Source organism: Solenopsis invicta, chromosome 8, assembly GCF_016802725.1.
Source record: "Solenopsis invicta isolate M01_SB chromosome 8, UNIL_Sinv_3.0, whole genome shotgun sequence".
NCBI lineage: Eukaryota > Metazoa > Arthropoda > Insecta > Hymenoptera > Formicidae > Solenopsis > Solenopsis invicta.
In genome coordinates this window covers 6,858,250-6,871,143 of record NC_052671.1, presented here as the reverse complement: position 1 = coordinate 6,871,143, position 12,894 = coordinate 6,858,250, and the positions used below count along the sequence as shown (strand labels likewise).

Here is a 12,894-nt window from a genome sequence, read left to right as displayed (position 1 = left end):
ATATTATTAATTATTCACGTTTTCAATCATGCTTCTCCGACCGCGTAAATTTGCAATTTCCCGCGTAATTCAAAAATATTTAATATAGGAGGAGACGAGAGGAGTTTGGTACGTGGAAAAATAATGTTCTTGAGCATAATACATGCTACTGGCAAAACTCGACGCTTGCAAAGCGCTTGTTGAGTGCAGCACTCCGCGGCCTTAAAGTACCATCGTCGTCGTCGCCGCAATACGAGACATTTCTGCGACGGCAGCAGATTGCGACGAAAGCTCAAGCGTCTCAGTGCGGGAATTTAATGCATCCGCATAGAAACCAAGCGCGGATAATCCGAACACCATTCGAATTTCTAGAGATCAGTTTCGAAATCAGTTTTGGTTTTGTACGCATAGCTCGCGGTCCTCTTTCGAATGATCCGCATTGTTGCTTACCGTGTAGTCAGAAATCACGAATGGCATGCATCTTTTCTACAACGTGACGCTCCGTAACGTCCTGAGAATATGTCTAGGATATGACACACGTCCCATTTTCACGCTACTAAATTTTATTATCGCCATTTATCTTGCAGAATCATTAAAATATCTAATCAACGGAAGAACTGAGACTTCCATTTGTGTTTAAAGATGAGCGCAAAGTGAATTGTGTTTCCACGACATACGACATACACTAACCGTCGAACACCGTTACGTAATAATCCTCTTAGGCGAACGTCGACTAAACTTCGTGCGAAACAAAATATAGCTAAGTAAAAGATCAGACATACGGCGAGTAAGATCAACAACGACGTGTGAAAGCTGTTTGAAAAATAACAATCGATTATATGCTTTGCGGATTACTCTTGCTTGTCCAGGATACGATATTGAAATATGCAAAGAATAGATTTATAAACGAATATCAACAGACTCACGAGCGCCTTCTGTACACACTCCTACGTTGCATAGCACCCATGTTCAATGTAAACGATATTCTAATATGACCAGCTCAAAAGTGTATCAACACATTTAAATGATATTATATAAGATGTAACATTAGGATATCGTTTATACTGTATGTACATCAGCTGAAATTGACACTTATTTCACAGCATTATCGGGTTATTGCGATAACTATTGCCAAGTGCTTTGGTAGCCAAACTGGCAATGACACCCGTACAAAATTCTGGAGGATCCAGGTTCAAAAATCCCTGATCGAGATAATATTTTTCGCAATAAATTTCTTTAGATTTTCGGGATAAGGGGACATAGTAGAGATGCTTGTGAACATCAAATTATTAAATTGATCAATAATTTAATTTTAGTGATATATCATATTTCTGGGTTCTCCTTAAAAACTGTGGTCCAGCAGATATGCGGCACGCAGTTTGGGAAATCTGATAAATATTCGTAACTTCGTCTAGAAAATTATTGAGCACTAATTGTAAGATCTACTTGTGACCGGTACAGCCTCGTAATTATCACCATCTTACTATTATTCTACTTTCCTATTCTCGTCGGAGCATGGTAATTCTGATGCAAGGCACGTTCTTGTAAGTGACTCGGTGTCAATACAATTCCGAGTCCGTTCACTATGCCGTCACGTCTCACAATCTACTCCTTGTTCGACGATTATGACGAGGTTACACCCCCGAGCGAGCGAAGCGATCAGGCCGCTGTAAACCGGCTTTCCCTCTTGGCGCACCGAAAAGCGATGTAACCGCGATCGATTCGTTACAGCGAGCGGCCGCGCTGCGCCACGCCGCCATGAATTCCGACAAAGTTCCCGGGGTCCAACCCCAGGCCCTATGTCGCATTAATGCATCGAAACGTAGTTACAGTTTCGTAACTCTATTTTGAGGGATGCGCACGGCAACGTGCACCCAGTGCGCACCCCCGATTTTCGTAATATTCCGCGGCGCGCAGATAACTACGAGAGCCCGGTCGGCTAGTTCGGCGATGATGATGGGGAGCGTCGACGTTCGTCGACGTTCGTCGACGTCGGCGTCGACACGGAATCGAATGTGAAGTGCGTCTGGTCGCTTCGCATAACGGGAAAATCATAAATCCCGTCCCTCTTTTCCGCTCTATACCCTGTCTCTCGCTTCGACATATCGAGGGCTCTCCGCTCTAGCTCCCTTAAAGTCGGCTTAATTACGCCTATCGTGGGTGGGGAGCTATTTTAAATATTGACAAGCAGGGTGGACAAATTGACGCGGATATGGAAATATCTTGGCGTGTACGGAAAGACCGCGAAGCACGCGATACGTTCACTTTTCGTACGAGTAAAAACTGACTGGAATGTTTATGGTATGTTAATTGGTAGATTTGAAAGGTAACGCGATCTTTTGTCGGACTCATCAGCGAAATTAGAATGTCACGAAGCAACAACAGAAGTTGTCCGTCTGGCGTATTAACGCGAGGCAATCGGAAGAACCTGTTATGATTTATTAATGGACAGAGTGCTTCGCTTAGGCATTATGTGTCGTGGGGGCGACCGGACGATTACGACCGGCTGTTACATTCCCATCTACCATCAGATCACTGTATTGTCCGTCCCCCCGCACGCCCGGCACGTACATTTTTTTCCTCTTGATTAATTTCCACTAGAAAATTAATCGCTTCCAGAAAGAGAAAGGGGATTTGTTGTCGGTCGTATGTCGGTGGTGATCGCACACGCGGTCCTGCAGATTCCGCCTAGCCAGTTGACGCGCACGTATGACGCGATCACGCACGCGAAAGAGAAAGAAAGAGAGGCAGATAGACGAGGACACGTACGTAGTACAAGGGGATAGAGAGGCGGGGGACGATAAGAGAGGCTGAACAGAAGGTTGGTTGGGGGGCGCGCGTACGAACCCCACGAAATATTGATTGACATCCGGGTGACAGATTTCACTGGCCACACACCCCTTCGGTCTTCAACTGGCAGCGTATACCGAGCCGAACGCGTTCGACCACCTCCTCCTTCCTATACTCTTTGTCATGCTGATTTGTTGCCAACCACGTAGAGGTGCTCAACCGTGCGCGCCTGTCTCGGAGATCGATCTCGCTTGATATAGCGAAATAAAGTTTGTAAATTAGGTGAACGCTTTATCATTCAAATTCGATCGTTGCGCCTCGCTCGTCTTTCGCCTCCCCCTACCTCCCCCTTCTCCCTCTTGTGCTTTTCTTGCAAATTCTTCCGGCTGTTTTGTTACATTCGCAACGACGTGAATTTACGGGGAATTGCGCAAGAGACTACCTCGTTGGCCGTTGTTGCTGCTCTACCAGCAACGATCGACGTCCTGTCGGTGAGACGAGAACACCGGATATGCGGATCTCGACACCGCGCGCGATTGTTTGCCAGGCACTTGACGGGCGTCTAATAACGCACAATTAGCGCACCGGGTATAATTACGATTAAATGTCAGCCGGGAATTATCATTTCCGACTAAACGCTTTGATAAACAAATTCCGAGGAGCTCGTACCAAACGAACCGAACACCGGGCGAATCTCGAGTTCCTCACGCTCATCGCCATCACTCGTTATCGCGTAAGGTTTCTATTTGCTGTCGAGTTAGACAGGTGTAACGACGACCAAGGTGCATAATAACGTACATTACGGGCGAACTTTTACCGTTATCGATACTCGGAACGCCGCACGCTATGATTGACATATCGATGAAAAATCTATGCGATGCAATTAACCTTTTGGCTATACCTCGATTTCTCCCTGATCGTACGATATTTCAACGCTCTTGTATTACCGCCTCAGACCGGCTGACATTAAAGAAGATGTCAATATCATACTTGTTCTTTGAAAATTACAATTGGATTCCGCGTTCATCGCGATGATTTATTAACATTCTATAATATCTAAGAGACCAATTGATGTCATTGGCTTTCTGATGACGTCAAGAAGACGTAATAAAATATTGGATGCATTAATAATCGTCTTTTCAAACTTTGGAGAAATATTTTGTCCGCGAAGCAAAACTATGAATCTTCGATTTCGTTTGAAGTATCATGCATTCTGCGAGTTCAAATGCTTTTAATCGAGAAGAGATAGTATGTATGTATGTTAAGCAAATATGTGTGTGTCGCGAGAGATGAATTGCTCGAGCATCGTCGCAGAAAAAAAGTTGTTGGGCGAGTTTCGAAGTGGCAAACAAAGGGCTACGCGATAAAGCGGTGGTAGACGAAGATGACGGAGACGATGCGATTCTTGTTGATCGCGGGACGCTGATTGCTCGAACGGAGGATCCAATTGAAGATGTGACAACGACTCGACGCTTCTGAATCATGTCACATGTCAAATGAGTGACTCGGAAACTGTCAACCGGCCCAATTACGTCTTCATATGAATAGCCGACTCACAGAACCACCGTCCCACGCGCAACGATGCTCAATAAGTCGACAGGTTCGGCATAACCGACAAAAATGGCCAGATTGCTCATTACACAAGCCGCACGGCCATACACTTTCACACGCGTAAGTTTTTCCTGGCACATTCAACCTTACGTTACGTACATATCGAGCGTTATAGAAGCGAATTGAAAAAAAAAATTGTTAAATTATACCATCGCCTTTCTTCTAATTGAAGCATAAAATTCTAATCGTCTAATTAAGATTGAAATAAATTTGCGTGTGCTGTTTCTGCAGATTGCAAAGAAACATTTACGAATCATTATAAAGCTGTAGAAAATCTGAAATTTACGCGGAATCATATAGATTTTAAATAAAATATAAGATACATTAATAAGTATGAAAAAAATCTCGTGTCACATAATTTTATAAAAATATACAGATTTTTTTTTATGTCACCTTTGAAGAGTAAAATGTCGTAAAATCGGTTACCACGTCGTCTTCTGTAGGGATAAGTCTCGCTCGTGATTATTTCATTAAATTCCAGTGGTGTGTTAACCCGCAAGGGTTGCGAGTGTAAGCCGCGCTAACCCTCCCGCGTACATATCGCAAATATTGGTCCATTACGAGATCACAATGCTCTCTCACCTCGTGTATGCCACGCATAGCGTTAACCTCAAAAGAGCTTCTCATACGGCGATTGAACAGGTTGCCTCGTACGCGCTATTCGCCGCGGTATAATATTATGTAAAATTTAATCGAATGATTTGATAAAATTGATAAATTCTAATACGAAAGCGACGACAACGTAAATTAAGTTGAAAAATAGGCGTTCTTTTTTAATACCGTTGGGCCTATCAATATTTCAAAACTACTAAATTTAAAAAACTAATAAAAGATTGAATGTTTCTATGAAAATACACACGTTGTATTATAACAACTTTGTAACTAGTATGCCGATATCTGAGAAATTTATTCCAGCATTGCTATGAAAATTCCATCGTTCTTCCGACATAACTTCCTTTCAACAGGTAGACATTATAGTAGACAGAAATATTTTTTTGCATAAGTATTGCTTATTTTTGTCTACTTTCTTGTTTTTCTACGTGCTCTACACGGTGGAGTCTACTCGCAACGGAGGAATACAAAGGATTAAATAGTCTTTCGTTTACTGAAATAATAAGATGGGCAAAATATTAATATGCATGAAGGAAAATTATTATGCATGTAGAATGCAAGTATTATTAATGCTGGAAATGCTAAAACAATTTATGAAAGTTTATTTGCTCTTTACGCTTAATATACAATTTAAGCGCTTAGTATTTCTATTTAATATCGCATGTAATCGAGTGTTTTATACATCAAAATAAAATTTATCGAATAAAGTAAATAATGTCGCAACGTACTCCCAATTTACAAACAGATGAGATTCGCATGAAATGTCGTGAATATCATGCGAACGACCCTGCTGTCTCCCACGCGAGCAGTTCCTAAATTTATTATCGGAGAGCGAATGGAGCATAATTGAGACGCATATGTAAAACGCACATGTGCCTCCTACGCCCACCACGTGATAAACGTGTCTCCCGCTGTCAACGTACTAAAACTGCACCTCCTCTTCACTTTATGCAGTCAAGCGCCAAGGATGTAATTACTGGCGCGCTATTGACGCAAAATAATTTGGCAAGCACTCATCAATTATTGCACGTCTACTACCATGTGGCAAGATTCGAATTCAAAATATCCTTCGAAAGATCCTCATTTGATTTAATTAATCTTTACAGTACAACATATCTTGTTATTGGACCAATCATCGGTATTTCGAGTTTGATCACATCTCTCTCAAGTGGTTCAAAAAAATCTTTAAAAATAAATGTACCTTCAAGTTTCTAGAAAACGTCTATACTTCTTTTTGGAAAAAAGTATAATGTAATATTTAATTATCTTTGAAACTTTGAGAAACTTCCTTGGACAGAAATCGGACACGGAATATCTACGATTGGGTTTGAAGGGGACTGACCTTTAAATGGGTAGGTGGAATGGCCGCAGCACTCCGGACATAATTTTTTAAAAATATTTTATACTTTTACGTTGGTAATAGAGTTCGTCGATTTATACTTTTCCATTCTCGAAGTCTTAAAGTTCGTTATTTTTTAAGAGATTCCCCTGTCTCGTAAAAGTATAATATAAATTTAACTGTAATGTAATATACCATTAAATTATCTACTAGAGATTAATATGTATTTTATTAACTAAAGTAGATTAAAGAAATTTTTTACGTTGCAGATGTGCTAAGAAATGTAACGCAAAACGTATAAATATTAATATATTGACTTATGTAAATATTGTATTTACAATTTAATCGTTTATCGTGCTTAACACATAAAATATTCTTCTTTAATTAAAACATAAAGATCATAAAACTGTATTGATGACACTCTAACTATCAAATTGATATCTTTATCATGATATTCACATAATTTAATTTAAATCACGAATAAACGTTTGTAATTTGCTAGCTCCAACGGATTATTTGATATAATGTTAATTTAGTACGGATATTTTTTTTCAGAAAAGAATGAGTTAAAAAATTCAGACAATTGGTTCTTGAGATATTTTCCATATTAGTAAGATGCTTTATATGATTCAATTACGCACTAACTATACGTACGAAAATCATTGGTGCTCACGAACAGTAAGCGGTAACATGATGGAGGCAGAACGCATGATATTGCTCCGGGGCGGATTTGTGAGTGCGCACAGCGCAAATATTGCCTTAAGATTATAGGAGCGCAGAACCGACGGCAGCACGTATCTAATATCCGCACTTTCTTCTGAAGTATCAGTTCTCCGGAACAAGGGCGCGCGATCGGCCATTGTCCCCCTTGTATTACAATTCGAAGAATTGTAATACAAAATTTTCCATACCATGTAAATTGTAGAATAAAGAATACATTTTTAAGTAACTTCAGCGTTAACTAATGCAACAACCAAATGAGAAAAAAGCTGGAAAATTGAAAAGGATACATCTGAATCACGTTTGTGACGGTTTTTCAAACAGACAACGAGTTATCTACAAACTGAAATAGTAATTTGACGAAGAAAAAAACGCGGAAATCGAAAATTTCCCGGTCAGAAATAAACGCTTGGCCCAAAATAGAAACTTCACCGTATTATTGATTTCCGTCCTTTGTGTCGCGTGATCGAGAAAATTGCGGCGGAGCAGGGCAAGGAGGCGCAGCCGGAGGGGTCGAGTCAGAATCGTTGATGCGATTACCCGTTGCTGAGTAATGCACCGCGAGCCCGATGATACAGTAACGTTATTACCGTTCTTTCGCGGGATTGCTCGGTGCGGAAGCCGGCTGAGTATTCATCATTCGCTGAACGTCAAGTGGTACATATAATCCATGATGAAATCGTTTGGCCGCGCTTCAATTCCTTATATTTGCATCTCTTTAAAAAAAAAAAAAAAAAAAACGTCGCACAATGATTACGTTACGAATACATGCGAAATGACAACACGTATGCGTTATTAGCGAGCAAAGGGTGATACGTCTTCAGAATGTTGATAACATATCGGAATTGTACGTGACAGTAAAATAATCATTAGTCCACTATAGATTGGAACGTGTAAAATGTATTATGCGTCATAGCGCGTTGCTAATGATTTGGTAATGCATGTAAATGAGCTAACAGAAAAGCGATAAATGGCTGAGAGCCGTTAATAAACGTGGAAAGTGCTGATACCGGTAGTCTGCGCAGCGCTACTCGTAACAGCTTACGAAAACGCTAGATTAAGTATCACGAGGCGAGGCACGAAGAATGCGAAGAGCGAGAGTGCGGCGATTAAGCTAAGCAGCTCGTTGCGGAAGAGTCGACAGGAATAAAACCGGGTAGTAGTAGGTAGCATTGAATTGGGAGAAGAAACATCCGACATCGTTAGACGAGAGAGACGAAGAGGGACGCGCGTTGTCTCGTGGGATCAGTTTGATCATTGTCGAGAGGGTTGCCTGCTTCGTCGTGCGTCGCTAGAGGCCGCCACCGTTTGCCGCCCTCTCTCACGTCGCCTCGGTTACATTCGCCCTTGCCCTATCGCCCTGCCTCTGTCCATTCCTCTTATCGAAGGAGAAGGACAGGACAAGAGAGGATGACAGGGTGGAGGAGCGGTGAGGTGGGGAGGGAGGGGGGAGGAAGCGGGGTGGTGGAATATGGGGTAGCTCGGGACTGTCACTCGGTGATGGATGATTCTACCCCAACGCGATCAATTCGCCTGCCCCACGCGCACATGCCTCGAGGGTGAAGCTTACCCTAGTGCCTCGTGCGTCGCTCGCTACGGGAATCGCGATGCCTCCTCTCTCGATCTACCGAGAAGGTGCATTCCTCTCTTGCGAGTACTCGAATTGGCGGAGAGGGATCATTTCGTTTCACGAAATCGATGGTGGCCACGGGTCGTCAGAGTCAGTATAACATTCCATACATTCTTGGACTCTGGCTAAGAGTCGAATGAAGAGGCCAAAGTCAAGCTAGAGAAAGCAAAAAATGCACCTGTCCGCAGGAACAAGATTTAATCATAGCGGCTATAAAAAGTTAACCTTTTCCATAGTTACGTCTATTGTTGTATCTCTATGTTGCAGTTATAAACATCTATTTTAGATAACTTGTAATTCGCGAGAAATCGATACACAATTTTATTTATAATTTTTTGTGCGTACAATTTACAACCTCGCTTAATTAAATATTTAAAATACCCAAGCTTCTCTTTGAGAAGGAAGAGCTATTTCTCTCACGCGATGTAATATCTTATAATAAAATAAAGCTCTACACATACTAAAATGTATCTGTTGATAACCAACGCGTATTATATATCCGAAATTATCAAGATGAACATCCATCTAATAATATTTAGGAAAATTGGTGTAATTAAATTATAACTACGGTGCGCTGAAGATAAAGGCGACTTTTTATCAGTTCCGCGACGTCGTTCAAGAGCGGCCGCTTATCGTACGTACGCCGACGAAATTTGTAGACGAGCCACTAAAAACGTTAACGACCGCCGCGGAGCTCCTCTGCGCTTTCCCGAGGAGAGAACTTGGCCTTTCGTTACTTCCTATTCTCCGTTCCGGTTCTCGTGCACGTCTCGTCGCCTGGTTCCGTCTAATTTGCATAGTAATTTTAATCAACGTTACCGCAAACTGCAATATATGCGCGACTACATGGGCACACGTGTGCTTTTCGCATAGATTACGCATACAGGCGGTTGACAGAGGTTGTTACGTATCGTACAATCCCAACGAAAAGGTCCGCAGAGTTCACTCGCAGGCGCGAGCGTAGCTCGTCACTTTGTAATTACTTTCCTCTAGCCGGTGCGGCATGTCAATTCAAATTGCTCTCGAATTGCCTAACGTTGAGAGCGAGCTTTTTCACGTGTGCGTACGAGAGTGTGAGAAACGAAGTTGCTAAAAGAGTGGATAAATGCGAGCGACGGTGCGAGCGCAACGGGCAGCTCGATAAAGACGGGTTTCGCGAGAAAAACAGTAAAAACTGAGAGGAAGAGGGAGAGAAAGGGATCTCCTTTCGAAACTTGCGATTCACGTAACTAGTTCGAGGATTACTTGCTGCAGGATTTTCCGAATGCATCGCCCGCCCGTTGATAACACGCTCCCACAATCCCTAAAAGACTGAAACGGTCCTTTGGATTATCCGTGCGCGCGGCGAAAGAGAATGGTGCTTATCGCGGATGAGAAAGAAGGAGGAAGAAAATTGCCGCGAAAAAAACCAACGTTAGCGATATTGTCGGCCGACATCGTTCACGGCTGCGTTTACAGCCTTGGCATTTATAACGGGATTTGCCGGGAAAGATTGTCGCGTGCCATTGTACAGCGGTTGAATACGGCGCGAACTTTCTTATTAATGACGCCGTTAAGCCGCGTCGGTTAAAAAGACATTCTCTATCTCTTGCGCAGTCAAAATGGACTCGGCGCAACGGCAGTTTGTAAAGTCCCACACGTGAAAAAGTTCGTGTCAATCTGTGAACGAACCTAATGTGCTAAATACAAAAAATTTTAATAAGCCTAAAATATAATGTATTATAATGTTGAATTAAAAATTAATTCCGTACATTTTTTATATCATCATATATTATTATTATTATATTGTACATATATATATATATATATGTGTAAAATTAAAATCCCAATTATAAATTATACCTTTTATATTATATTTAAATATTTTCAAATATCTCCAGCTGAATTATAAGTATCTATGATTAAGATAATTACAAATTATTCGTAAATCCTGTCCTTTTTAATTTAAATTCTTATTATACAAAAAAAAAAAAACAAATAACCGGTAATAATAATACGAGAAGAAGTTTTTACGCACGTACATAGTTACGACAAAACTCGAGATTGAAGCAACGCGCTTTCACTAATTAAATCAAAATTTCTCAACTAGCCGAGACTGCCCGCTAAACAAACTCAATTTCCAAGGCTAAGTGCTTATGTATGACATCTTTTTTATATTGTTACACGTGAAAAGGAATTCTTCGACTGCTAACTAGCGCTAATGCGTGGCAACTAAAAGAAAAATCGTCGCGCTGCCTTCGTCAAACACCTAGAATCGCGTGGTACGAAATGTCACACGATACAAGAAGGTTTCTACTTCGAACTTTACCAACCGATCTTCGACTTCTCAATCCTTATCCTTCTGACGTAATTGCGGAAAAAAGTATTTTATCACGCGTATCGTTAGAGGTACGCAATTATCACGTTTTATTGTTAGATATATACACGTACAAGTCATTACCGCTCGTCGTTCTGTTGTCAGAGTTCGAACTCGTCGTGAGATTATCAGTTCAATTTCTATTCTGTCAAATTGGTTCAAAACTTCTACTCACCGAAGAAGAGAGGCACGTGTTACGGTCGTGCTTAGGCACTTGCAATCGCCGCACTCCCCCGACGACCAAAGTGTCTCCTCGATTGTGTTATCTATGTAGTTCAATGCTCCTTTGGGAAACTGTCCTCGTCACTCGCACAATCGCGGCGCACAGTCGAAGCACGAGAAAGTGAGAGAGAGAGAGAGAGAGAGAGAGAGAGAGAGAGAGAGAGAGAGAGAGAGAGAGAGAGAGAGAGAGAGAGAATGAGAGAAAGTCGTGCGAAGGGCAGCGGCGAGCAGCTCGAGTTCTAAACCAACCGACCAACGTCTGCTCGGGTGCGTAGGTGTCGAGCGACGGTTAACGGGTTAACCTTGAAAAGGGAATCTGGTGGCGACGACCGTAGCGAGGCTGTTTTGGGTGGCGCGTACAGTACGGCGGGAGAACACGGCGCGACACACCGGGGACGCCTCCCCGTGACTACCACGCGAAACAGAGAAATCGATAGAATGGCCCTGGCACATGCGTGCATCGCGGTCCTTCCTCATCCCCTCTAGGGGAGAAACCGGCGAGAAGGATGACGGCGACGAAGAGGAGGAGGCGAGGGTGCAGCGGGATGGTGCGAGGGGTGCGAGGGGGAGAGACGGGGGAGTGCGAGCAGGAAACGGAAGAAGAGGAAGACGCAGGCGGCAGGGTTGTAGACGTCGCCGGAGCCAAAGTAATGGGAATTTCTTTCTCGCGCGAGTTTGCTGGCTCCGTGTGTACCTCTTCTTCTCCGGCGAGCTTTTTTTTCCAGGGACCGCGTTCCGCCCTCCCTCGTTTCTCTATTCGACCCTTTACGAGGATCACGGAGCGTGCATCCCTCTCGAAGGTGTATTACAATTGTTCGCGCAAAGAGCGCATCGTTTTAGAGATTATATTTTTTTTTATACACTCTCGCGAAAGCGTATTGCCCGGCTCGGATCGGAGCGGAGCGGAGCAGAGCGAATCGCGTACATGTATTCCGTGAATAACGTAAAGCTCTTGAATATCGGATTTCTGCATTCGGTAATATTGGATAATGTTGCAATCAATGTGTTTACTGTGGCACAAAATCATCCTTGCGCCAATAAATTGCTACTATGAAGAGAGAGATTCTGATGTTATCTTAATATTTAAAAAAATTCAATTCTTTTAATATATTAAAGTCTTACGTAATTTTAAATTTATAGCTTGTAAATCCTTCACTTCGATTTAATATAATACGAGTCACACAGATCTCGAGATACGGTGCACTATCGCTTGTAGACTATAGCTGTTGGTACAGTTAAAGAATGGAGATTGAGTTTTTCTATCAGGCCTTGCACACTCACTAGAGGTGCGACTTGAGATGGCGGAATGTGTTTCAGGTCGTTCTACTTCACTCGAGGGTTAGTGCGACGAAATATTGCGTCTCCGGTGACGCACGATGCCGGGGAAACAGTAAGAAAACCAACGGAGCGGCGAAAAGGCGAACTAAAGTAGAACAAACTATGCGTAAGACAATCACGGATAAACGTGGCTGGATAAAGTCCAAGGAATTTATCGTTTGGAAAGGGTGGTCGGCAGGCTGCCCATTCCGGTAAATTTCCGCAGTCGTAAATTTCAGCGCTTACTTCGGCACATTTTCATAATAGAGAAAAATCCCAGAGATTCATACCGTGACGTTCCTTACAAGTGTTTTGCCG

At 42.5% G+C, this 12,894-nt stretch overlaps 1 protein-coding gene across 2 annotated transcripts in view; it reads right to left on the bottom strand.

Moving 5' to 3' along the window:
* LOC105196972 (frizzled-2) overlaps positions 1-12,894 on the bottom strand; it is a 123,661-nt gene that overhangs the window by 71,351 nt on the left and 39,416 nt on the right. The window contains exon 1 of one of the 2 annotated variants that reach the window (XM_026136131.2): positions 11,213-11,650. The exons of the other annotated variant lie outside the window; for it this stretch is intronic. The gene's annotated coding sequence lies outside the window, so the exon portion shown is untranslated. Of the gene's footprint in view, positions 1-11,212; positions 11,651-12,894 lie in introns of those variants that run through there. 2 annotated transcript variants of the gene reach the window in all.